Source organism: Rhinichthys klamathensis, unplaced genomic scaffold, assembly GCF_029890125.1.
Source record: "Rhinichthys klamathensis goyatoka isolate OS25496 unplaced genomic scaffold, OSU_Roscu_1.1 h1tg000747l_1, whole genome shotgun sequence".
Lineage (NCBI taxonomy): Eukaryota > Metazoa > Chordata > Actinopteri > Cypriniformes > Leuciscidae > Rhinichthys > Rhinichthys klamathensis.
The window spans coordinates 490,001-503,602 of NW_026607156.1; the positions used below are offsets into that span (position 1 = coordinate 490,001).

Consider the following 13,602-nt stretch of genomic DNA (forward strand, 5'->3'; position numbering starts at 1 on the left):
GGAGAACAAATATAGACACACACTCATCCCAACATCCCAGCAGGGTTGGGGTTTACTGGGCGCTTTAAGGGTGTTCTGTAGAGCGGGGTCGTGTTGGCGGCCACTGAGTTAATAACTAATGATCTTTCAACGGAAGTGAATCAATCAAAACTAACTTTATCTGGACAATAACTTTATTCTAGAGCTGCTGTAAAGCCTAAACACTCTCTGTTACTGTAATCTCCTGTTAAGTTATTGTTGGTTTAATGTAATTAAGTAAATTACCTGGTTGCCTTAAAATTTTGAGTTCTTTGAAATTAAATGTTGAAATTGAGTTGATACAATGAAGGAGATTGGTTTAATTAACATACACTCAAAATATTTTGTTTTCTGAACCACATTAATTATCTAAGTTGATTTGACAAAAGATAAAAAGTTGTGATAAATCATGAAAATAATTGTTTACAGTGACTGTGAAGCTGCTTTGAAACAATCTACCTTAAAACTTCAAATAATAGCACGGGCTTTTATTTTCCCAAATCGTCGAACTGCACCGGCTTGTATTTGAGACAGGCGTCTATATGAGACAGGGCTTTATAATTTAGTGTTTTTCTCTCTCTCTCTCTCTCTCTTTCTCTCTCTCTCTCTCTCTCTCTCTCTCTGCTCGTAACGCCCTGTCATGCGCAGCAGTCATTCTATTCTACATCACTCACCGATCAAAAAAAGGCTTTGGAGGGACAACAATTTGCTTTGGCGGCCGCCAAAAAGCGGACGATCTGGCAGTTTTAGAGGATTAAATACAACCTGAAACTAAAAAACAGACCCGGCCTCTATTTGAGACCGGCCTTTATTTACCCAAACCTGCAGCCACACCAGGCGTGTAAAAGAGACAGGCGTCTATTTGGGACTCGGCTATTATTTGAAGTTTTACGGTATATAGTTAAAAGCGCTGTATAAATGAAGGTGACTTTTAAAAGTAATGCATTACAATATTGCGTTACTCCCCAAAAAAGTTACTTAATTACTTTTTATGAAGTAATGCGTTACACTGCTTTTGCGTTATTTTGGCTTGCTTGTTTGTTTTTCAATAACCACAAAAAGTTATTTTTTAGCAAATGTTTCACATTTACAGTACAGTAGGGCGTACGGTAGGGCCAATAGTAGAACGTACAGTAGAGCGTACAACAGGGCGTACGGCAGGGCGTACAGTAGAGCGAACAGTAGAGCGAACAGTAGAGCGAACAGTAGAGCAAACAGTAGAGCGAACAGTAGAGCGAACATTAGAGCGAACAGTAGAGCGTACAGTAGAGCGAACAGTAGGGCGAACAGTAGAGCGAACAGTAGAGCGAACAGTAGAGCGAACAGTAGAGCGAACAGTAGAGCGTACAGTAGAGCGAACAGTAGAACGAACAGTAGAGCGAACAGTAGAGCGAACAGTAGAGCGAACAGTAGGGCGAACAGTAGAGCGAACAGTAGAGCGAACAGTAGAGCGAACAGTAGAGCGTACAGTAGAGCGAACAGTAGAACGAACAGTAGAGCGAACAGTAGAGCGAACAGTAGAGCGAACAGTAGGGCGAACAGTAGAGCGAACAGTAGAGCGAACAGTAGAGCGAACAGTAGAGCGAACAGTAGAGCGAACAGTAGGGCGAACAGTAGAGCGAACAGTAGGGCGAACAGTAGGGCGAACAGTAGGGCGAACAGTAGAGCGAACAGTAGAGCGAACAGTAGAGCGAACAGTAGAGCGAACAGTAGAGCGAACAGTAGAGCGAACAGTAGGGCGAACAGTAGAGCGAACAGTAGAGCGAACAGTAGAGCGAACAGTAGGGCGAACAGTAGGGCGAACAGTAGAGCGAACAGTAGAGCGAACAGTAGAGCGAACAGTAGGGCGAACAGTAGAGCGAACAGTAGAGCGAACAGTAGAGCGAACAGTAGGGCGAACAGTAGGGCGAACAGTAGGGCGAACAGTAGAGCGAACAGTAGAGCGAACAGTAGAGCGAACAGTAGGGCGAACAGTAGAGCGAACAGTAGAGCGAACAGTAGAGCGAACAGTAGGGCGAACAGTAGAGCGTACAGTAGAGCGAACAGTAGAGCGAACAGTAGAGCGAACAGTAGGGCGAACAGTAGGGCGAACAGTAGGGCGAACAGTAGAGCGAACAGTAGAGCGAACAGTAGGGCGAACAGTAGGGCGAACAGTAGAGCGAACAGTAGAGCGAACAGTAGGGCGAACAGTAGGGCGAACAGTAGAGCGAACAGTAGAGCGAACAGTAGAGCGAACAGTAGGGCGAACAGTAGAGCGTACAGTAGAGCGAACAGTAGAGCGAACAGTAGAGCGAACAGTAGAGCGAACAGTAGAGCGAACAGTAGAGCGTACAGTAGAGCGAACAGTAGAGCGAACAGTAGGGCGAACAGTAGAGCGAACAGTAGGGCGAACAGTAGAGCGTACAGTAGAGCGAACAGTAGGGCGAACAGTAGAGCGAACAGTAGAGCGAACAGTAGAGCGAACAGTAGGGCGAACAGTAGAGCGTACAGTAGAGCGAACAGTAGAGCGAACAGTAGAGCGAACAGTAGGGCGAACAGTAGAGCGAACAGTAGAGCGAACAGTAGAGCGTACAGTAGAGCGAACAGTAAGGCGAACAGTAGGGCGAACAGTAGAGCGAACAGTAGAGCGAACAGTAGAGCGAACAGTAGGGCGAACAGTAGAGCGTACAGTAGAGCGAACAGTAGAGCGAACAGTAGAGCGAACAGTAGGGCGAACAGTAGAGCGAACAGTAGAGCGAACAGTAGAGCGAACAGTAGAGCGAACAGTAGAGCGAACAGTAGGGCGAACAGTAGGGCGAACAGTAGAGCGTACAGTAGAGCGAACAGTAGAGCGTACAGTAGAGCGAACAGTAGAGCGAACAGTAGAGCGAACAGTAGAGCGAACAGTAGGGCGAACAGTAGAGCGTACAGTAGAGCGAACAGTAGGGCGAACAGTAGGGCGAACAGTAGAGCGAACAGTAGGGCGAACAGTAGAGCGAACAGTAGAGCGAACAGTAGAGCGAACAGTAGGGCGAACAGTAGGGCGAACAGTAGAGCGAACAGTAGAGCGAACAGTAGAGCGAACAGTAGAGCGAACAGTAGGGCGAACAGTAGGGCGAACAGTAGAGCGAACAGTAGAGCGAACAGTAGGGTGAACAGTAGAGCGAACAGTAGGGCGAACAGTAGAGCGAACAGTAGAGCGAACAGTAGAGCGAACAGTAGGGCGAACAGTAGGGCGAACAGTAGAGCGAACAGTAGAGCGAACAGTAGGGCGAACAGTAGAGCGAACAGTAGGGCGAACAGTAGGGCGAACAGTAGAGCGAACAGTAGAGCGAACAGTAGGGCGAACAGTAGAGCGAACAGTAGAGCGAACAGTAGGGCGAACAGTAGGGCGAACACTAGGGCGAACAGTAGAGCGAACAGTAGAGCGAACAGTAGGGCGAACAGTAGGGCGAACAGTAGAGCGAACAGTAGAGCGAACAGTAGAGCGAACAGTAGGGCGAACAGTAGAGCGAACAGTAGAGCGAACAGTAGGGCGAACAGTAGGGCGAACAGTAGGGCGAACAGTAGAGCGAACAGTAGAGCGAACAGTAGGGCGAACAGTAGAGCGAACAGTAGAGCGAACAGTAGAGCGAACAGTAGGGCGAACAGTAGAGCGAACAGTAGAGCGAACAGTAGAGCGAACAGTAGGGCGAACAGTAGGGCGAACAGTAGAGCGAACAGTAGAGCGAACAGTAGGGCGAACAGTAGAGCGAACAGTAGGGCGAACAGTAGAGCGTACAGTAGAGCGAACAGTAGGGCGAACAGTAGAGCGAACAGTAGGGCGAACAGTAGAGCGTACAGTAGAGCGAACAGTAGAGCGTACAGTAGAGCGAACAGTAGAGCGAACAGTAGAGCGAACAGTAGGGCGAACAGTAGAGCGAACAGTAGAGCGAACAGTAGAGCGAACAGTAGGGCGAACAGTAGAGCGTACAGTAGAGCGAACAGTAGAGCGAACAGTAGGGCGAACAGTAGAGCGAACAGTAGGGCGAACAGTAGAGCGTACAGTAGAGCGAACAGTAGGGCGAACAGTAGAGCGAACAGTAGAGCGAACAGTAGAGCGAACAGTAGGGCGAACAGTAGAGCGTACAGTAGAGCGAACAGTAGAGCGAACAGTAGAGCGAACAGTAGAGCGAACAGTAGGGCGAACAGTAGAGCGAACAGTAGAGCGAACAGTAGGGCGAACAGTAGAGCGAACAGTAGAGCGAACAGTAGAGCGAACAGTAGAGCGAACAGTAGAGCGAACAGTAGAGCGAACAGTAGAGCGAACAGTAGAGCGAACAGTAGAGCGAACAGTAGAGCGAACAGTAGAGCGAACAGTAGAGCGAACAGTAGGGCGAACAGTAGAGCGAACAGTAGGGCGAACAGTAGGGCGAACAGTAGAGCGAACAGTAGAGCGAACAGTAGAGCGAACAGTAGGGCGAACAGTAGGGCGAACAGTAGAGCGAACAGTAGAGCGAACAGTAAAGCGAACAGTAAAGCGAACAGTAGGGCGAACAGTAGGGCGAACAGTAGAGCGAACAGTAGAGCGAACAGTAGAGCGAACAGTAGGGCGAACAGTAGAGCGTACAGTAGGGCGAACAGTAGAGCGAACAGTAGGGCGAACAGTAGAGCGTACAGTAGGGCGAACAGTAGAGCGAACAGTAGAGCGAACAGTAGGGCGAACAGTAGAGCGAACAGTAGAGCGAACAGTAGGGCGAACAGTAGGGCGAACAGTAGAGCGAACAGTAGAGCGAACAGTAGAGCGAACAGTAGGGCGAACAGTAGGGCGAACAGTAGAGCGAACAGTAGAGCGAACAGTAGGGCGAACAGTAGAGCGAACAGTAGAGCGAACAGTAGAGCGAACAGTAGGGCGAACAGTAGAGCGTACAGTAGAGCGTACAGTAGAGCGTACAGTAGAGCGAACAGTAGAGCGAACAGCAGGGCGTACGGCAGGGAGTACAGTAGAGCATACAGTAGAACGTACAGTAGAGCGAACAGTAGAGTGTACAGTGGAGTGTACAGTGGAGTGTACGGTGGAGTGTACAGTAGAGTGTAGAGTGGAGTGTACAGTGGAGTGAACAGTAGAGAGTACAGTGGGGTGTACAGTGAAGTGTACAGTGGAGTGTACGGTGGAGTGTACAATAGAGTGTACAGTGGAGTGTACAGTGGAGTGTACAGTGACGTGTACAGTGAACTGTACAGTGGAGTGTACAGTAGAGTGTACAGTGGAGTGTACGGTGGAGTGTACAGTGGAATGTGCAGTGAAGTGTTCAGTGGAGTGTACAGTAGAGTGAACAGTAGAGAGTACAGTGGAGTGTACAGTGGGGTGTACAGTGGAGTGTACGGTGGAGTGTACAGTGGAGTGTACAGTGGAGTGGAGTGAACAGTAGAGTGTACAGTGGAGTGAACAATGGAGTGTACAGTGGAGTGTACAGTGGTGTGTACAGTGGAGTGTACAGTGGAGTGGGGTGTACAGTGGAGTGTACGGTGGAGTGTACAGTGGAGTGTACAGTGGAGTGGAGTGTACAGTGGAGTGTACAGTGGAGTGTACAGTGGAGTGTACAGTGAAGTGTACAGTAGAGTGTACGGTGGAGTGCACAGTGGAGTGTACAGTGGGGTGTACAGTGGAGTGTACAGTAGAGTGTACAGTGGAGTGTACAGTAGAGTGTACAGTAGAGTGTACAGTGGAGTGAACAGTTGAGTGTACAGTGGAGTGAACAGTGGAGTGTACAGTGGAATGTACAGTAGAGTGTACAGTGAAGTGTACAGTAGAGTGTACAGTGGAATGTACAGTAGAGTGAACAGTGGAGTGTACAGTAGAGTGTACAGTGGACTGTACGGTGGAGTGTACAGTGGAGTGTACGGTGGAGTGTACAGTAGAGTGTACGGTGGAGTGTACAGTAGAGAGTACGGTGGGGTGTACAGTGGAGTGTACAGTAAAGTGAACAGTAGAGTGTACAGTGGAGTGTACAGTGGAGTGTACAATAGAGTGTACAGTGGAGCGAACAGTAGAGTGTACAGTGGGGTGTACAGTAGAGAGTACAGTGGAGTGTACAGTGGGGTGTACAGTGGAGTGTACAGTAGAATGTACAGTGGAGTGTACAATAGAGTGTACAATAGAGTGTACAGTGGAGTGAACAGTGGGGTGTACAGTAGAGAGTACAGCGGAGTGTACGGTGGAGTGTACAATAGAGTGTACAGTGGAGTGTACAGTAGAGAGTACAGTGGAGTGTGCAGTGTACAGTAGAGTGTACAGTAGAGTGTACAGTAGAGTGTACAGTGGAGTGTACAGTAGAGTGTACAGTGGAGTGTACAGTGGAGTGTACGGTGGAGTGTACGGTGGAGTGTACAGTGGAGTGTACGGTGGAGTGTTCAGTAGAGAGTACAGTGGAGTGTACAGTGGAGTGTGCAGTGGAGTGTACAGTGGGGTGTACAGTAGAGTGTACAGTGGAGTGTACAGTGGAGTGTACGGTGGAGTGTTCAGTAGAGAGTACGGTGGAGTGTACAGTGGAGTGTACGGTGGAGTGTACAGTAGAGTGTGCAGTGGAGTGTACAGTGGGGTGTACAGTAGAGTGTACGGTGGAGTGTTCAGTAGAGAGTACGGTGGAGTGTACAGTGGAGTGTACGGTGGAGTGTACAGTAGAGTGTGCAGTGGAGTGTACAGTGGGGTGTACAGTAAAGTGTACAGTGGAGTGTACAGTAGAGAGTGCAGTGGAGTGTGCAGTGTACAGTGGAGTGTACAGTAGAGTGTACAGTGGAGTGTACAGTAGGGTGAACAGTGGAGTGTACAGTAGAGAGTGCAGTGGAGTGTGCAGTGTACAGTGGAGTGAACAGTAGAGTGTACAGTGGAGTGTACAGTAGAGAGTATAGTGGAGTGTGCAGTGTACAGTAGAGTGTACAGTAGAGTGTGCAGTGGAGTGTACAGTAGAGAGTACATTGGAGTGTGCAGTGTACAGTAGAGTGTACAGTTGAGAGTACAGTGGAGTGTACAGTGGAGTGTACAGTGTACAGTGGGGTGTACAGTGGAGTGTACAGTAGAGTGTGCAGTGGAGTGTACAGTAGAGTGTACAGTAGAGTGTACAGTGGAGTGTGCAGTGGAGTGTACAGTGTACAGTGGGGTGTACAGTGGAGTGTACAGTAGAGTGTGCAGTGGAGTGTACAGTAGAGTGTACAGTAGAGTGTGCAGTGGAGTGTACAGTAGAGTGTACAGTAGAGTGTGCAGTGGAGTGTACAGTAGAGTGTACAGTGGAGTGTACAGCGTACAGTGGGGTGTACAGTGGAGTGTACAGTAAAGTGTGCAGTGGAGTGTACAGTAGAGTGTACAGTAGAGTGTGCAGTGGAGTGTACAGTAGAGTGTACAGTGGAGTGTGCGGTGTACAGTGGGGTGTACAGTGCAGTGTACAGTAGAGTGTGCAGTAGAGTGTACAGTAGAGTGTGCAGTGGAGTGTACAGTAGAGTGTACAGTGGAGTGTGCAGTGGAGTGTACAGTGTACAGTGGGGTGTACAGTGGAGTGTACAGTAGAGTGTGCAGTGGAGTGTACAGTAGAGTGTGCAGTGGAGTGTACAGTAGAGTGTACAGTAGAGTGTGCAGTGGAGTGTACAGTAGAGTGTACAGTGGAGTGTACAGTGTACAGTGGGGTGTACAGTGGAGTGTACAGTAGAGTGTGCAGTGGAGTGTACAGTAGAGTGTACAGTAGAGTGTGCAGTGGAGTGTACAGTAGAGTGTACAGTGTACAGTGGGGTGTACAGTGGAGTGTACAGTAGAGTGTGCAGTGGAGTGTACAGTAGAGTGTGCAGTGGAGTGTACAGTAGAGTGTACAGTAGAGTGTGCAGTGGAGTGTACAGTAGAGTGTACAGTGGAGTGTACAGTGTACAGTGGGGTGTACAGTGGAGTGTACAGTAGAGTGTGCAGTGGAGTGTACAGTAGAGTGTACAGTAGAGTGTGCAGTGGAGTGTACAGTAGAGTGTACAGTGTACAGTGGGGTGTACAGTAGAGTGTACAGTGGAGTGTACAGTGTACAGTAGAGTGTACAGTGGAGTGTACAGTAGAGTGTACAGTGGAGTGTACAGTGTACAGTAGAGTGTACAGTGGAGTGTACAGTAGAGTGTGCAGTGGAGTGTACAGTAGAGTGTACAGTAGAGTGTGCAGTGGAGTGTACAGTGGAGTGTACAGTGTACAGTGGGGTGTACAGTGGAGTGTGCAGTGAAGTGTACAGTAGAGTGTATAGTAGAGTGTACAGTAGAGTGTGCAGTGGAGTGTACAGTAGAGTGTACAGTAGAGTGTACAGTGGGGTGTACAGTAGAGTGTGCAGTGGAGTGTACAGTAGAGTGTACAGTAGAGTGTGCAGTGGAGTGTACAGTAGAGTGTGCAGTTGAGTGTACAGTAGAGCGTACAGTGGAGTGTACAGTAGAGTGTGCAGTGGAGTGTGCACTGTACAGTGGAGTGTACAGTAGAGTACACAGTGGAGTGTACAGTAGAGAGTATAGTGGAGTGTACAGTAGAGAGTACAGTGGAGTGGACAGTGGACAGTGGAGTGTACAGTAGAGTACACAGTGGAGTGTACAGTAGAGAGTACAGTGGAGTGGACAGTGGACAGTGGAGTGTACAGTAGAGTACACAGTGGAGTGTACAGTAGAGAGTACAGTGGAGTGAACAGTAGAGAGTACAGAGCGGTGTACAGCATACAGTGGAGTGTACAGTAGAGTGTACAGTGGAGTGTACAGTGGAGTGTACAGTGGAGTGTACAGTGGAGTATACAGTAGAGCGTACATTGGAGCGTACAGTGGAGTATACAGTGGAGTGTACAGTAGAGAGTACAGTAGAGTGTGTAGTGGAGCACGGGCGTCAGTGACGCATTCGGAAGTGCATTTTCAAAAGTGCTGGGTACAAATTCTGCAGCCTGTTTAACCCGTAAATAAATGCATCGATCCGCAAATTTTTGTTTGAGTTCTTAAATGGTCTGGTGGTAGATCTTTTGCCAAGCGTGTCAGAGGTGACGGGTTCTAATCCGCCCTCGGTATAGTTTTTTTTTCTCTCAAAACTGAATAATGTTCATCAGTGGTTACAGTCTATATCAAGCAGCCAGGGACACGTTTGTGTGCATTTTATTTTGTAATTTCACCGGAATGAATATATACAGAGTCTCTCTGCAACGGCGATAGATTGAAGTGCGCGTCCGAGTGAAGACTGTGCGCGAGCCACAGAGAACACTGTATCCACGACACTGATAGCAGCGGACACGAGCGCTCAGCTTGAGTTAAAAAACAAAACATTTTAGCTAGATCTCTTATTTAAGAGCGAACTAAATGAATGCTCTGCTAGTTAACTGGAGATGTTTTATTTGTATTAGGTACATCCGACCGTGCCTCAATGTTTCCAAGAGTGGTGGGTACAAAATGACTCATGACGAAATCTGGTGGGGACGCGTACCCACCGTCCCCAGCGAAATCGACGCCTATGTAGTGGAGTATGCAGTGGAGTATACAGTGGCGTGTACAGAGGGGTGTACAGTATACAGTGGAGTGTACAGTGGAGTGTACAGTGGAGTATACAGTAGAGTGTACAGTGGAGTGTACAGTAGAGCGTACAGTGGAGCGTACAGTAGAGTGTACAGTAGAGCGTACAGTAGAGTGTGCAGTGGAGTGTACAGTGGAGTGTGCAGTAGAGTGTACAGTAGAGAGTACAGTAGAGTGTGCAGTGGAGTATACAGTAGAGCGTACAGTGGAGCGTACAGTAGAGTGTACAGTAGAGAGTACAGTAGAGTGTGCAGTGGAGTGTACAGTGGAGTGTACAGTAGAGTGTACAGTAGAGTGTACAGCGGAGTGTACAGTGGAGTATACAGTAGAGTGTACAGTAGAGTGTGCAGTGGAGTGTGCAGTGGAGTGTACAGTAGAGTGTACAGTAGAGTGTACAGCGGAGTGTACAGTGGAGTATACAGTAGAGTGTACAGTAGAGTGTACAGTTGAGCGTACAGTGGAGCGTACAGTGGAGTATACAGTGGAGTGTACAGTGGAGTATACAGTGGAGTGTACAGTGGAGTGCACAGTGGAGTGTACAGTGGAGTATACAGTAGAGTGTACAGTAGAGTGTACAGTAGAGCGTACAGTGGAGCGTACAGTGGAGCGTACAGTGGAGTATACAGTGGAGTGTACAGTGGAGTATACAGTGGAGTATACAGTGGAGTGTACAGTGGAGTATACAGTGGAGTATACAGTGGAGTACACAGTAGAGTGTACAGTAGAGTGTGCATTAGAGCGTACAGTAGAGAGTACAGTGGAGTATACAGTGGAGTGTACAGTAGAGTGTACAGTAGAGCGTACAGTAGAGAGTACAGTGGAGTATACAGCGGAGTGTACAGTAGCGTGTACAGTAGAGCGTACAGTAGAGAGTACAGTGGAGTATACAGCAGAGTATACAGTAGAGTGTACAGTAGAGTGTACAGTGGAGCGTACAGTGGAGAGTACAGCGGAGTATACGGTGGAGTGTACAGTAGAGTGTACAGTAGAGCGTACAGTGGAGAGTACAGTGGAGTGTACAGTAGAGTGTACAGTAGAGTGTACAGTGGAGTATACAGTGGAGTATACAGTAGAGTGTACAGTGGAGTGTACAGTAGAGTGTACAGTAGAGTGCACAGTGGAGTGTACAGTAGAGTGTACAGTGGACTGCACAGTGGAGTGTACAGTGGAGTATACAGTAGAGTATACAGTAAAGTGTACAGTGTAGCGTACAGTATAGCGAACAGTGGAGCGTACAGTGGAGTATACAGTAGAGTGTACAGTAGAGTATACAGTAGAGCGTACAGTGGAGCGTACAGTGGAGCGTACAGTGGAGTATACAGTGGAGTGTACAGTGGAGTATACAGTGGAGTGTACAGTGGAGTATACAGTGGAGTATACAGTGGAGTATACAGTGGAGTATACAGTGGAGTATACAGTGGAGTATACAGTGGAGCGTACAGTGGAGTATACAGTGGAGTATACAGTGGAGTATACAGTGGAGTATACAGTGGAGTATACAGTGGAGTATACAGTGGAGTGTACGGTGGAGTGTACAGTGGAGTATACAGTGGAGTATACAGTGGAGTATACAGTGGAGTATACAGTGGAGTATACAGTGGAGTATACAGTGGAGTGTACAGTGGAGTGCACAGTGGAGTGTACAGTGGAGTATACAGTAGAGTGTACAGTAGAGCGTACAGTGGAGCGTACAGTGGAGCGTACAGTGGAGTATACAGTGGAGTGTACAGTGGAGTATACAGTGGAGTGTACAGTGGAGTATACAGTGGAGTATACAGTGGAGTATACAGTGGAGTATACAGTGGAGTGTACAGTGGAGCGTACAGTGGAGTATACAGTGGAGTGTACAGTGGAGTGTACAGTGGAGTATACAGTGGAGTATACAGTGGAGTATACAGTGGAGTATACAGTGGAGTATACAGTGGAGTATACAGTGGAGTATACAGTGGAGTGTACGGTGGAGTGTACAGTGGAGTATACAGTGGAGTACACAGTAGAGTGTACAGTAGAGTGTGCATTAGAGCGTACAGTAGAGAGTACAGTGGAGTATACAGTGGAGTGTACAGTAGAGTGTACAGTAGAGCGTACAGTAGAGAGTACAGTGGAGTATACAGCGGAGTGTACAGTAGCGTGTACAGTAGAGCGTACAGTAGAGAGTACAGTGGAGTATACAGCGGAGTGTACAGTAGCGTGTACAGTAGAGTGTACAGTGGAGTATACAGCAGAGTGTACAGTAGCGTGTACAGTAGAGAGTACAGTGGAGTATACAGCAGAGTATACAGTAGAGTGTACAGTAGAGTGTACAGTGGAGCGTACAGTAGAGAGTACAGTGGAGTATACAGCGGAGTGTACAGTAGCGTGTACAGTAGAGAGTACAGTGGAGTATACAGCAGAGTATACAGTAGAGTGTACAGTAGAGTGTACAGTGGAGCGTACAGTAGAGAGTACAGCGGAGTATACGGTGGAGTGTACAGTAGAGTGTACAGTAGAGCGTACAGTGGAGAGTACAGTGGAGTGTACAGTAGAGTGTACAGTAGAGTGTACAGTGGAGTATACAGTGGAGTATACAGTAGAGTGTACAGTAGAGTGTACAGTGGAGTGTACAGTAGAGTGTACAGTAGAGTGCACAGTGGAGTGTACAGTAGAGTGTACAGTAGAGTGTACAGTGGAGTGTACAGTAGAGTGTACAGTAGAGTGCACAGTGGAGTGTACAGTAGAGTGTACAGTGGACTGCACAGTGGAGTGTACAGTGGAGTATACAGTAGAGTATACAGTAAAGTGTACAGTGTAGCGTACAGTATAGCGAACAGTGGAGCGTACAGTGGAGTATACAGTAGAGTGTACAGTAGAGTATACAGTAGAGCGTACAGTGGAGTATACAGTGGGGTATACAGTGGAGTGTGCAGTAGAGTGTACAGTAGAGTGTACAGTAGGGCGTGCAGTAGAGCGGCTGAGATGTCGCCCAAACACACGAGATTAGGATCGTTATGGCTAATAAGTGAGTATTTATGGAGGATTATGGGATTCTTAGGAGCAGATCTGTAGTTTTCCATCCCAGAAGCTCTGAGTAACTGAGTCAACACATGAAGAATGTTCTGTTCAGTCCGAGAAACCAGACCCATCTGGCATAATCGCATTTACATATTTGCAAAATGATGAAATAGTGAGTATGAATAGCGTCTACTATTGAGCGAGTCATCACGCAATGCAAATGCAATTTAAACCACAAGGAAAACATGAGCGAAGTGGAGAAGAACGTGCATCTCAGCCTCATGATCATAAACACAACAGCTCATTAATGCTGAATATAAAACACCAACATAAAAACTGGAAACAAAATACGGATTTGTTTTGATAACATGTTTTATTTTTGAATACTTCTCTTTTATGAATGCTTTTCCTTTATATTGTTGTATTTCTCTTTTGGCAAGGCAAGTTTATTTATATAGCACATTTCATACACAATGGCAATTCAAAGTGCTTTACATAGAAGAAATTAAAATAATCAAAACAAATAAGAATAATTAAAACAGTTTAGAATAAAAAATCAAATAAAGTAGTACTGGTCCACCCCTATCTGAGATGGAAGAGATTGAGCCTTTTATTTATTTTTATTTTTGTGAAGATGTCACTTTTAAAGGCGCTATAGAAAATAAAGTTTATTATTAATATCACAGTATTTAATAACGTTTCTTAATGTTAACTGTTCATAATTATAGTTCAGGTTTATAATTAACACCAATAAATGCATGTAAAATAGTGTTAACAAATGGAAAGTGTTTCCAACTAAATTAATTTGATTTTGGTTATGTATTTGTTAACGTTTTTATTAATTTTAGTTAATCTGTTCATATTGTTCAACATTAATAAATGCATGCTAACTAATATAGTTAACTAATGTTATTTGTGTGATTCCACAGTTTCATTGACTTTATTATTCATATGTTCCATACAGTAGAATAATAAAGAAAGTGGAGGAGTGTTCAGACAAACAGGTATTGCAGATCTCAACACAAGTGAGTCACTGAGGTTTTTGAGAAAGCCACAGTCTCGTAACATGTTCCTCAT

At 46.7% G+C, this 13,602-nt stretch overlaps 1 protein-coding gene across 1 annotated transcript in view; it reads right to left on the reverse strand.

Annotated features, from left to right (window-relative positions):
• Positions 1-13,602, reverse strand: part of syn3 (synapsin III) — a 78,090-nt gene that overhangs the window by 23,408 nt on the left and 41,080 nt on the right. The window lies entirely within an intron of this gene.